The sequence below is a fragment of the Protopterus annectens genome, chromosome 2.part2 (genome assembly GCF_019279795.1).
Source record: "Protopterus annectens isolate FY-2018-M chromosome 2.part2, PAN1.0, whole genome shotgun sequence".
Taxonomy (NCBI): Eukaryota; Metazoa; Chordata; order Ceratodontiformes; family Protopteridae; genus Protopterus; species Protopterus annectens.
The window spans coordinates 360,725,842-360,739,844 of NC_056730.1; positions in this window are offsets into that span (position 1 = coordinate 360,725,842).

A 14,003-nucleotide genomic window follows, 5' to 3' on the forward strand; every position below is an offset into this window, starting at 1 on the left:
ATTCACTTTCAGATACACCCATTCACATGATATAGCACATCTGCTATGCAAAATATCTAGATAACAACCAACATTATCCAACCTATTTCTGCACAAATTAATAAAACTTAAACTAAGTGGAGATATACACCCCAACACAGGCCTTAAAATTTCAGAACAAACTCTACCCACACTAGCCAAGTCTCCCATTCACATCTCCAACCTGACTTACAGTTCCTCTAACCTCCTAATATTCGGTATGAATCTCAGAAGTATACTCAATAAAATTCATGACTTCCATGCAAACCTTGCATTATACTCTCTCGATGTAGTCATACTAAGAGAAACATGGCTTAAGCCACATATACAAGCTACTGAAATCCTTTCACAAGGATATAATATACTCAGATGTGACAGATTACTAAAGCAAGGTGGTGGAATCACAATAATGTATAAAAACTTCCTAAACTTATCCCACTTAGAGTATGCCCCCAGGGCCCTCTGACTCTGAAATGCTAATCTTTTGCCTTGAACTTAACCCAAAAAAACATAATAAGTATTGCTATATACATCCCACCTGGAAATAACCAGAAAAAAATTGAAAACCTTCTTTGCTGGATAGCATCAAAATTTATTCAAGAAACCATTGTCATGGGGTATTTCAGTCTAGACTAATACACCTGCTCATAAAACAACCCATCCAGCTTTATCAATTTGTATGGTTTCTCCCAGATTATGCTCTCCCCAACCAGATTAGACAAAATAGTTCTAGACAAACCATCTTCAACTGGACCTTAACAAACAAACCCAACCTCTGTCAACACACTGACTACCTTCTAGACAGTCTGAGTGACCACCTGCCCACCTACCTGCTACAGCACTGACCAGTACCCGAAAAACACCATATACAAGCATATCAAAAATGAAAGAAACTTCTCTCTTGAACTCTTCAAATCCCTTCTGAAAAATGCAGCTGGTCCTCTAAAACATCTGCCCTTAGACTTAGCAGTACAATACTTCAACCAAACATTCCTCGAATACTCTAGCCCCACTTAGGAAGATACATATTAAATCAAAACAACTCCCATGGCTCTCAAAGGAGACCAGGCAACTCCTCAAACAATGAGGCAGTGCCTGGTCCCAATACTAAGCAACCAAGTCCCAAACATACTTTGCTCACCTATTTCAAATTAAGAAACCAAAGCAAAAAACAAATAAAAAATGACAAAAAGCTTACTATACTACATTACAGCAAAAACACCAAAACAATGCCCAGAAATTCTGGAGCGCCATAAAACAACTTCTTAATCCAGGACAAAGTTCTACTCCATTTCCTACCACTTCAAATTCCTCTGACAGTATAGCATCACAATTTAATACCCACTTCATTAACTCTATACTATTTCTGGTAAAATATGATAACAATACTCCACAAACAATTCCCACAGAATCCCAAGCAAGTCTTAACTCATTTACTTTCAAAACTATACAAACCAATACCATCAAACAACTTTTAAACAAACTAAAATCAACATCCCTTGCTGCTGACCTACTCTCCAACAAATTCCTTAAGTTAGCAGCAGATAATATCACCTATTCCATATCCATTCTAATCAATCAGTCCTTCTCTGAACAGTACATTCCAAAACTCTGGAAAATCTCAGATATCATCCCCCTAAAAAATACATTCCAAAACTCTGGAAAATCTCAAATTTCATCCCCCTACACAAAGAGGGTCCCCAAAAGACTTATCTAACTACAGACCAATTGTCATTCTCCATCCATTAGCCAAAATCCTTGAAAAATGCATACACAAACAACTCCTAGATTACTTACTGGCCAACAACCTCCTCTCTACCTCCCAACATCGCTTTTGACCTAAGCACAGCACCACAACAACACTAGTTAGCTTTACTAATGCCATCAACCAACTTAGAAATGACGGTCAATTAGTCTCATAGTTTTTCTTGACATGTCAAAAGCCTTCAATATGGTATCCCACCAAAAACTACTAACTGAACTAGCACTCCTAAATCTATCCCATACAGCCTTAACCTGGTTCCACAGTTACTTAACTGATCACCAGCAAGCAGTCAAGTGGCTAAACTCACTCTCCCCCTACTGCCTATCTCTATAGGTATCCTTCAAGGGTCAGTCCTAGGACCACTTCTCTTCTCTATATTTACAAATAAACTATGTACCACTACTAGTAAAGCTACCGTCATACAATATGCAGATGATACCTCTCTCCGCTGTTCAGCCCCAATCCTCTCCATAATCCTTGAAAAAACACAAAGATCCTTTCTAGAAATTGAAAAATATTTCTCAGACCACCAACTAATACTTAGCCCAAACAAAATAAAAGTAATAGTCTTTGCAAAAAGCATACCACAAGGTAAACAACCCTCCTTCTCCATCTAATCTTCTGACAAAACCAGAATACAACCCACTGAACACACAAAACTGCTTGGCATAACAACTGACAACTCACTTAAATTTGATAAACATCTAGCTTTAACCATTAAAAAGTCCACATCAAACAATAGTCACTCTACAGAGCTAAACTATTCCTCACCATTTCTACCAGACATGCCATAGCCAGGTCACATCTCCTAGCCACACTACTATATGCCTTACCCATCCTTACTAACCTTAGAAAATCAGACTTAACCAAATTGGAGGCCTGCTGCAATAAAATAGCCAGATTTTCCCTTAGTCTTCCCAGTAGATCTCACCACTGAACAGCTTTATGGGAACTTAATTAGACTGAACTACCTAACCTACTCAACATAAACCATCTAGCCATTGCTCACTCCATTATATTTCAACCCAACACCTGCCCAGCACTCCTAAACTTAATACAACCATTCAGCAACACACAAGCTTTAAGATCCTCTGAGAAATTGTTACTAAAAGTCTCAAAAGCCTATAATACTTCTGGAGAATCTCTATATTCACAGAAAATATCCCAAATCTGGAACACTATCTCTCAACAAATTAAAAACATCACCAATATACACAAATTTAAACTACTCCTCCAAGACCATCTCAGCAAAAACTGGCTCTGCTCCTGTACTTCCCCTAGTTAACCCTATACCCTGGAGAATACTTCTGGAGATTCTCTATATTCACAGAAAACATCCCAAATCTGGAACACGATCTCTCAACAAATTATAAACATCACCAATACACACAAATTTAAACTACTCCTCCAAGACCACTTCAGCAAAAACTGGCTCGGTTCCTGTACTTCCCCTGGTTAACCCTATACCCCCTCTCTCTATACCCTCCTAGCACTGCTCTGAACTCCTGTCGGGTCAATATTATAACATCAAATTTTATAAAGTTCAAATGTTATGATATTGAACCAGTTTTGTCAAACGCTGAAAACAGCAGGACACCAAATTCTTTCCCAGGGAAAGAATTCGGTGGGCCGTTGCTGTGGCTTCACTGTTTTCAGCATTCAATATTTTGGAGCGTTATGGGTCGGGTTCAGTTAAGTGTGCGATTGTGTGTAGGTTAAGGGGCGGGTTAGGTGAGTTAGGGTTAGGGCGTGGGTGAGGTGAGTGTGCGATAGTGACAGACCTTAGGCTTAGGGTTGGGTTAAGGTAAGTGGATAGCTAGTAGTGTATGTAAAGTTTAGTTTAGGTGTAGGATTTTAAGTGTATGTGTGTGGATTGCTGTTTTTGTGTGTGTTTGTGTTGTTTGTATGTTTCTTGGAATAGCGATTTTTTTTCCCTGGGAAAAATAATCGCGATTCTGACTGCTCAATGTTTGCAGATTTCGGTGTTTAGGGTTCGATATTATAACATTCGATCTTTGTAGATTTCAATGTTATAATATAGACCCCTCCTGTCAACCTCTATCACTAAATCCATCCAGGATTTCTCTCTTGTCTTCTTACTACACTTTAAATCCTTCCAAGCTTTCTTCCTCACCTAGATCTCAAGATCTAATCATCCTTGTTGTCATTATTACTGCCTTTTCTCCACAGACTAGTAGCAACCTACGAAACAGATCTTCTAACTCCCTAGATTCTAACTACAGTTCTGCTACCTATGTCATAACTTTATGAATAGCATATTGTACCTCTCCAATATGTAATTATACCAGTTTTCATATTATTGTCCTATGTTATTTGTAAATGTATTTACTGACATTTTATAATCTTTAACTTGTTTTGTGTGTGGAGATTTTCTTCCTGGGCCTCCACTGAAAATGGGCATCTGGCCCAGTTGGACACTCCCAGTAAACAAATGTAAAATAAAAAGTAAATAAATAAATAAAATTAAATTTCTGGAAATATTTCTTATACCTCTGCAGGATCTCTGGTTATTTTTCTTGTTATAGGCTCCCTAAGTTTGGCAACAATCCTTTCTGCCTTCTGTTGCCTAAGTCACTGTGCTAAAAGTTTTTGTATACTAAAGTTATTATCAAAAAACAGTTAGTTGCTTAACAGCAATCTTTCTAATCTCATGCATATTATCCAGATAATCCCTTATTTTCTCTTTAGCACTTTGCATTTGCACCTCTTCTTGTTCTGTGAAATTCCCCTTATTCTGCAATAGTTTAACCTTTGTCAGCCCCTCTAAATAATTCCTATTACTTCTTAACTATGTTTTTTTTCTTTTAATACTACCCTATTTTAAACTACATTTTATTTTAACCCACTCATCAGCTATAACATCTGAAGAAAATTTTGTCTTCTCTAATAACTCCTGAATATCTTTCACCATTCCTTAAATTTCTCTCTTTTTAACAAGTAGGTGGGAAAAGCCAGTGTCTCATTTGTACCTCATTCCCCTGCATTTGTATCTTCATTTTTATTGCTGCATGATCTGAAATATTTATTGGATGTGTGTTAAATCTTTCAATTAAATATACATGTTCATCTGAAATATAATTTCTATCTAGTCTAACCCAGTTATTTACCTTGGGGAATAATATATAAATTCTAAGTTTCTAATGCTGAATTAATGTCTTCCAAACAAAATATTTTATAAATTTCTTCAGACATCTACCCTCTTTTGTTATATTTTCCCTTCAAGGCCACCCAGATACATCCTCACTGTTTGCACATCAAGTTGCAGCCCCCACCTATAAGTAATATTCCCTGCTGAAAGTTGATTATTTCTCTCAGAAATTCTTAAGCTCCATTGTAGCAGTTTTAGGTGGAATACAAATATGTGACAGTGTAATCTTCCTTCCTTTCCAGCAGCTCCTTACTACCACAAATCTATCATTATCTATTCTTTCTTCTTCTGTCACTTTTGGAGTTCCTAAAAAAACACTACTGAACATCTTAAAAAAACACCTGTCTAGTTTACATTATTGAAAAAATATAACATCTGCAGATAAGTTATGCAGCCAGTGCAGTACCACATTATGATTGGCCTTAAGAGTTCAATCCAAGTGCATTAACATTCACAGACACAGAGACAACCATCTTCAATTACAGATTTCAGACAGTCAGAAATAATACAAATTTCAACAGAAGAATGAATAACCAGTGATAACTGACACTCAACAAAGTATAAGTCTGCAATGTGAGAAAGCAATACCATTTAGGGGTGGTGTGCCAGTCTTTCATATACTGTTACTGGTTCAGTAACTCAGATCACCCCTATTCACTGTATCATGATGAGAAAATATCTCCACAAATGAACTTAGCTTGGTCCTAGTTCATGAAACTTTGCCTGAATATTTTGTTGCTGAATCTTCTGCTTATTTTTACTTTTCCTATTTGTGATACATTTCTCAATCCCAGTAGAATAATAGGCATTACTGGCTTGTGCCATTTCAGGGGCATACTGTCCTCCATGACATCTTCAGATTCGTCCACTAACTCACTCCAGGGCCTTGCATTGATGTCACTGTTCTCAAGGTCCAGTCGAGGGAGGAAATGGTTGCTAGCATCTGAGACATCCTGGCTGAAGAGACACTTAGATACTGATTTGGAGGACTGCATTCTCACTCTAGAATCAGGGCTAGGTGGAAAATGCATACCTAGCTCAGAGTCTGAAGCTAACTGTGGCTCCATCTGATTCTATTATACATGCTGATGATTGCAGCATATTTCCCCTGGCCCACAGAGACTCTTGTATGGTCAGGGACATTACTTCTTCTATTAGTATTCTCCAATAAATGGTTATTTGATGGCAGGGAGTCACTTGGCACAGTTGCTAAGAGCAGGCAGTACTGAAGAAACTGCTTAGCCACTTCAGCACTTTCAAAAGTATAGTTGTCCTAGTTAGATTAGATGCATAAAGTGTACAAGTTTTTAAAGGAAGTGGGTATGCCATTTTTATAATAAAGGTTCCCGATTGTGGCAAAAGCTCTTCTGCACTGCATGACGTCTTGAGAAAAATCCTGGAATAAATAGACATAATGTCAGCAAAGCAGAAAAAGTAAAATTAGTTTTTGTAGTCCATAGCAACCTTTCTCTATTGGCACAGTTGAAGAAAGATAATTTGTCTTGGTGGCTTCCCAGCTGGTGAAGAAGAATGAAGGTCTCTGTGTCCTCTCTCGATCATGACTGGACTTGCTGAAGGTAAGTTAAGCACTTTAAGAAGATGTTCTTCTAAGAAGCTACACAGGTTCTCCATTTCCACTCCTTCTACTAGACATAGATTGTTCCTGTGTCTCCTACTTTTGAGGTCCTCCACTTTGCATCCTGTGTAAAGAATGTCAGTGTTGTGACTTGTAAGGTGGTTGGCCTGGGAGTGCAGCTATGCTGCATGCAACTGTAATACATCTTCAAACTCTGCACCTGACTGTGACATTGGTCAAGCAGTACTTTCTGTGACACAACCTCTTGTTTCAGTTCTACTGTGTCAACTAGAATTTTGGTCACTAGTGCTATCAGGTTATCTGTTTTAGATCTCAGCTCCACAGTCAGTGAGAAAGAAGAAGTCCTGAAAGACATATTCTCAGCTGTGCAAGATGTTGCTGAAGGAATAAAAGACCAATAAAGAAGCAAACAAACTTCTTTACATCACTGAGGCAAGTAAAAATTCAGCAAGACCACCTAAAACAAGTTTAACAAGTTTAGCAGAGCATAATTACATTTTTTTATATATAAAATGTCTATACCATGATCAGAGTGCTCGTGGAAGGCTATTTACTCCATTATGCATGCTACCCTCCCTTCTCCTATGGCAATGGCTGAAGATTTTACCTTCAACCACATTCATACATTACTCCTCATACTACTGTGCCTAGTCATGCTGTCTGACAGAATGCAATACTGACAGCTATTCTTATATGTATAATTCACTCCAAGGCTTTATATACACCATATGGGATGTCTCAGTTGTTATTACTGTTATGAAGTCTGATGCATGCAGTCCCTTTCCTCATACTTTTTGTATTCTCCCTTCAAATGTATGAGTTTTACTAACTGATATATGACTTCCTTTGGGTTGTGCTCAGACAATGAGCAGGTTTGGAGAATATTGATGCAGACTGGCAAGTGTTCGAACCCAGCATATGTCAATCATTAGTTAAGGCTTCCTACCTCCTACCATTTTCTCTTGTGAAGTACAGGATAGATATGTTATTTCCCCTAAGTATCCTGCTTATTCATTTATTTAATCTGCCAGTATCTCAGTCTTTCTCATATCTTTTTACCTGTAAGTGCAAGAAATCTGGACAAAGCCAAAAAATGTATGTTATTGTAGTGCCCTGCATGCTCCATATTGTAAACATTTTACTGTACTCATCATGACACATGTTGTGATAACACACAAAACGTTAGCACAACTCACGCAAATTTGAAATTGCTCAGAAACATAACTGTTTATATGTCTGTCGTCTTCAATTGTGTGATGCTTGGCATCCAGCACCAGTAACCACTGCTATTTTCCATTCTAATTTTCAAAAACCCAAAAAATAATTATGCATATACTAATACTTTGCTGCCAATTGCACAAATGAGCTTGCCTGCAGTGCACTTCAGTAAGTAATTCTGATAGAAAGAAAGAAATGTCAGTGGCCTGTACTCTTTGTGTATGGTTTATTAGCTTATTGTAGTCAAAATAGGAGGTGTGATGCTGTCTAGTTACTCCATAATGTACTTGAGTTTTGCACTGAAACCCATTAACTTTCTAAATGTGTTCCAACAAAGTGGTGCTATTGGATACATATGTGTATAGTGGTATTAATGTGTGTAGTGTTATATGGATTGCGTGTAGGACTTGCAGTTGCTTTGCACAATATAAATACATCACAAAGTCTTGACAATGATCCCCAAACTAACTCAAGAATTTTATACAATGATCTTGAGATGAGCATACAGGAATGCATGGGTGGCATTCCACTGGTTGATATCTTAAGTATCAGCCATCATATAACTGCTGTGTACACCTTAGTTTGACATACAAAGATATCATGCATGACACAATGCTATCTCTGAATGATGTGATGTATGACTTATTCCTACAGTACGTAGTAAGTTGTGATCAACATATTGCTGTCTTGTCTCTGTCTATCACAACAAATTGTGCATTCACCCAAACATATGCCGTGTGAACTGCAACTATTTCTAGTGCTGTCCGACACTTGTAATATGATTTATGCTGTGCCACTGGCAGTTGATATAATGTTCTGTAGCTTGTGGACTCATGTTGGTAGGTGTTTGAATCCAGCATTGACTAACTAGTGAGAGTGTGTGACTATAGTGACAGATAGGACTGGCTTATCCAACAGTTCTCTGGTGCACACTTCCTCTCAAGAGAGAGACATTTACATAGACAGAGGGCTCCCTCTAGAAATTCAATCCCTTTTAGGCCAAACAGCTGCTGTTCAATGCAGTGATTAGGTCAACCCTTCAAATGTCTTCATTCTCACATTTGTAGTATGATTTCACCTGTGACATTGTCGGTTGATACAATGTTCTCTTGATTGTGGACTTCCAACAATGAATAACTAGTATAAGCATATGTGACTGTAGTGATAGGTAGGACTGACTTATAAGACCTGTTGTGTACACTTGCATTCAGTGGAATAATTTACAGAAGTAGAGGGTTCTCAAAACTATTGCACTCACTTGTAAGCCAAACATTTGCTTTGCAAAAAATGTTGATGTAATCTCTTCAAATGAGTTATTTCACTGACTTATGATATGACTTCTCCTGTGGCATGATCAGCTGATACATAGTTTGGTAGACTGTGGATTAAGGTAGGTGTTCAAATCTGGCAATGACTAGTATGAGTGCATATGACTTTAGTAGTAGGTAGAACTGTCTTATCAAACTGATCTTTTGTGTACAGTTCCACTCATGAGAAACGTTTATTCAGCCAGAAGGCTGACAATTTCAACCCCTTTTAATCTAAACATCTGCTTTGTAACACAGTGAGGAAGTCATCCATTCAAATGTGCTGCTTCTTAGTCTTGTAGTAAGACTACTCCTGTGGTGTCAGCTGTTGGTCCGCTATTTTCTAGATTTTGAACTTAGATAGGCATACATTTAAAGCAGCAAATACCTGCTGTCTCACACGTGTAGTAAGACTTCTCATGTACTGTAAGCAGATAATACACATTTCGGTAGAATGTGTAGTACCTAGATAGGAAGGGGTTCAAACTTAGTAGCATATAAGCAGTATATTGTGGGACCCGGTAATAATCAACATGACTGGTTTACCCAAAACATGGTGATATGGTTGGCACACACTAGTGCAAAGACTAACATGGCTACAGGATTTTGATCCATCAACCTGCATTTTAGGGAATATATGATAATTTACAAACATTTAGTCATCCTTTCAGGTGTGTGTTCTCTGACAACTCTATATATGTTTTCCTCTATGGTATTAGCTGTTAATAATTAGTTCTATAGAGTGTGAACCTAGAGAGGCAGGGGTTCAATCCAGAAATGTATGTATGTATGTAAGACAATACTGACAGAAAGGATTAGCTTACCCAACAGATGGTGACATGATACAATCACACTTGTGTGAACAGTAACAGGACTAAAACTTTTTCTGCCCCAGAATACACTTTAGGGGAATCAACCATTATAACTGACTGCTTCTGTAATCCCTTCAAATGTATTGTCAGAAACAGTCAGATGCAATTCTTTCTGTGGGATTACTTGTTGATATACAACTCTATAAACTATGACATCAGACAGTCATGTGTGTAAGTCTGGCAAGGTGTACCTATGGAGTGTATAAAGGAATAACAGGCAGCATTGGCTTCTCAAAACAATTGTTTATAATTGACTTACTGTAAACATCTGCCATTGTGGAGGAATTTATCTTATTTTGCATATATTTAAATCCAGTAGCTTACGCCTTTCATTGTTTTTGTCACAATATTTTGGTTATATGCAAGAATGACTTATTCAACAGATCTTGATGTCTGTCTTGCTACATAATGGTAGCACATAAATGTCTTATCACCTGTGTTATGATATGTGTTATGTTTCTGTGATGGGTAGGTGATGTTCACCCAGTAAGTAATGTGCTTCATTATCAGCATGCCCAGTATTATCATGTAATCCATTGTATGTCTCTAGCACATAACAACATATTTAAACAATGTTGCAGAATAGTTATTATCCTTTATCATTCTGTGGGAAAAAAGCTGAGAAATTGGGTCTGGCAGCATGGCACTGCTGATGGTTGTGTAACTCAGGTAGTGGCCAATGAGTAGAGGATACCAGCATTGCTACAGAGCAGTGTACACCTGTTGTATGCAAATTCTAAGCAATTTCCACAGTTCACATACTACCTGATGGTACTACTGTCCTGATCTGTAAGGTATGTTGCATGTTGTGATCTGCGGATTACAATATGGGGCATACTACTCAATTCATGAATCTTTTTTTATTTACAACATGATAGTGTACTGCCCCCAGAGGTGTACTTTGTCAAACTGCATTAACTGTGTATGTGTGGCAGCAGCAAGTAGTACACACGTAATATGGTATTTATATAGCCACAACTGCTTTACACAACCATCACATATAATAAAGTGAAACAGCGAATGCAGCAGTTGTCATTACACAATACTGATGGCAGGCATACTTCTGTTGTGATTACTTCTCCTTGGGGTTTACCATCATGAGTAGTCTTCCTTTCACATATGTGTAATGATGTCCCTAGGCATGCACTGACATTCATACACATACACAACCCAGATATTATTAGACTGCTACCACATGACCTGTGTCTTCCAGTATTTCCATCTTAGTGTATTTCCCATGACATATCCCAAATCTCCTATGTACTTACATCTCATTTGTTGCCATTTTATGTGTGTACCCATATGTTGCAGCATAATCTTCAATTAATATGCTATTCAACATGACAGTTCTGTTTCTGTGGCAGATCCTTGTGGATTGCACTACAATTTTGGATGTATTAACGATCTCATTGCCTACCCTTCCCAACATGCATGCCGCTGTCACAACTGTTATTGTTTCCACTATCAGTACTTGTATGGGCAGTATGTGCAGGTGTTCCTTACTTTTCTTCAGTGGTCCACACGTCGATCTATGTACTTTCCTATTTCCCTGCATTGGTATTCAATACTTATAAGCCATGGGAATTTGTAAACTTGTCTTACATGCATATCTGAGCAAATATCCCAATTGATTCATTCCTGTGTTTTATTTCCCAATGCACATGACAATACCAGTGAAGTTCCCACATGTTGTCTACCTGCATTCAGTGTAATTTCCAAATGTATCAACTTTCCTTGTCCACTGGTATTGATAGGTTTCCACTGTGTTGTATGTATTTCAAGGTGCCCTATCAGTTCTTGTGGCATTTGTGTGTACTCACTTAACAAACTCAGGCTTGTATACACTCCTGTGTTTACATTGTCTACATGAGCCCTACTATATCTCAGTGTAGGCATAAGCATGTGTTGTGGACACAGGCAGGGGCTGCTTGATGTGTAGAGTAGCTTTCAGTCTTCCATATTCATGTAGAGGTGCCAATCATCACACACAACCAGATGAACATATTCTCTTTGGAGTGAGTTGCGTGGGATGTTAATGAATTCCCAGGATAGATTTCCAGATTTTTTATAAAGTTATTAAAATTTTATATATTAGTTCTCAGTCTTATCAAAATAGGACTTTAGCCATAAGAAGGAAGAAATATAAGGAAAAGAACCATGCACTATTCTCCTGTCTCTCCTCTTTTATTTATATTAGCAATGACATCTACAGAAAATTAAAACGAATGAATATGTAGACGGCTTTAGAATGAATTATATCTTTGATTCAAAGTTTTATTTGCAGATAATATATTACTTTAATAAATGTTACATTTTCTATTATTTAGTTGAATGGTTCTTTAAATAAACTTAAATAATTTTAATCATAAAATTAAAGAGAATTAAACAAATGTATTTTTATGTAATCTAAATGTATATGTGTATATATATATATATATATATATATATATATATATATATATATATATATATGGGTCTACTTCATTTCATTGAAAACTCATTTCACTGAAAGTCAGTTTCCTACGACCAATTCACTGAAAGCTCACTTCACTGAAAACTCATTTCACTGAAACTCATTCCATTGAAAGTTATAGACGGCCTTTTCCCCACTGTGTGATCCTAGAGTTAGGGGGTGTGGGGGGCATAGCCCCCCACATATTGTAAACGTTTAAAGTATACAGCTGAATACTTACAAGTGCAATGAATAACTCTTTCTGGAAAACAACATATAACCAAACTATGTGAGGAGCTTCGCCCCCTATAACCCCCAATGTGGGGGGCTGTGCCCCTCACACCCCCCTTACTATATATACTAACTACAGGATTGTACTACAGTGGGGAAAAAAACATATATAACTTTCAACGAAATGAGTTTCAGTGAAATGAGCTTCCAGTGAAGTGAGCTTTCAGTGAATTTGTCCCAGTCATTTGAGTTCCAATGGAATGAGTTTTCAATTAAATGAAGTAGACCCATACATATATTTATATATATATATATATATATATATATATATATATATATATATATATATATATTCATTCTTACCAAACATATATGCATATAATTAAAACTGTAAGCATTTAAAACATTTAGGAATAATTTTATTTAATAACACAGATACCATTAAAGAAATTAATTATGAGTACATTATCTAAAATTTTAAAAATGTAACTTCATATTGGAATAAAAATGTTTTTACATTCGAATACAGACTAAATTTGATTAAAATATATTTATTTAGTTAGTTTAAAACATTTGTAGAGCAGTGATCATAAGCAACCAATTTCAATCTCAGTTCAGGAATAAAAAGAATGGTCTCATTGTCAAATATTTTATATGCATAATTTGAACTATTGCAATGTCAAATAAAAATAATTTTCCTGAATTATAGAAAATTTATATTAAATAATTAAATTATTCGCCCCTATTTTTTTCTTCAAATAGATTTAGGACAGCAATATGACATATTAGACTGTGGGATAATGATGTGACTGAATTTCCTGATATTGAATCATATGATTCATCTTCCATTTTTAAAGTTGTAATTCAATTGTTGGATGTATGTTATTCAGCAAAATGACAGGAAATATACATGTTATTTCTAATAATAAAAATCACTAATCAGTCATTATCGGATTATAAAATGTTGCAGATACTACATACATGTTTACAATACTCTTGTCCCAACCCATGAATTCTAATAACTTAAATGTCTTACATGAACGAGGGTATTCAACATACATTCCATTACCTTTACTGCAGGATTTAGCTATGAGTAAGAACTATTTATATGCACACCCCGAACAGACACCAACCTGGCTAACAACAGGAAAAACAATGCTCCTACTTGAGTGAACATGCAAGCTACCCTAAAAACTATAGACCAGTAACTTGCCTTCCAACAACATATAAACTATACACTGGAATTGATGATGTCCGAGCTTATAGTCATTTAGAAAAAAGCTCAATTATGGCAGTAGAACAAAAGGACAATAACAGAAAGTCACATGGAACAAAGGATCATTTGTTGTTAAATAATTTGTTATGGCTAAGCTT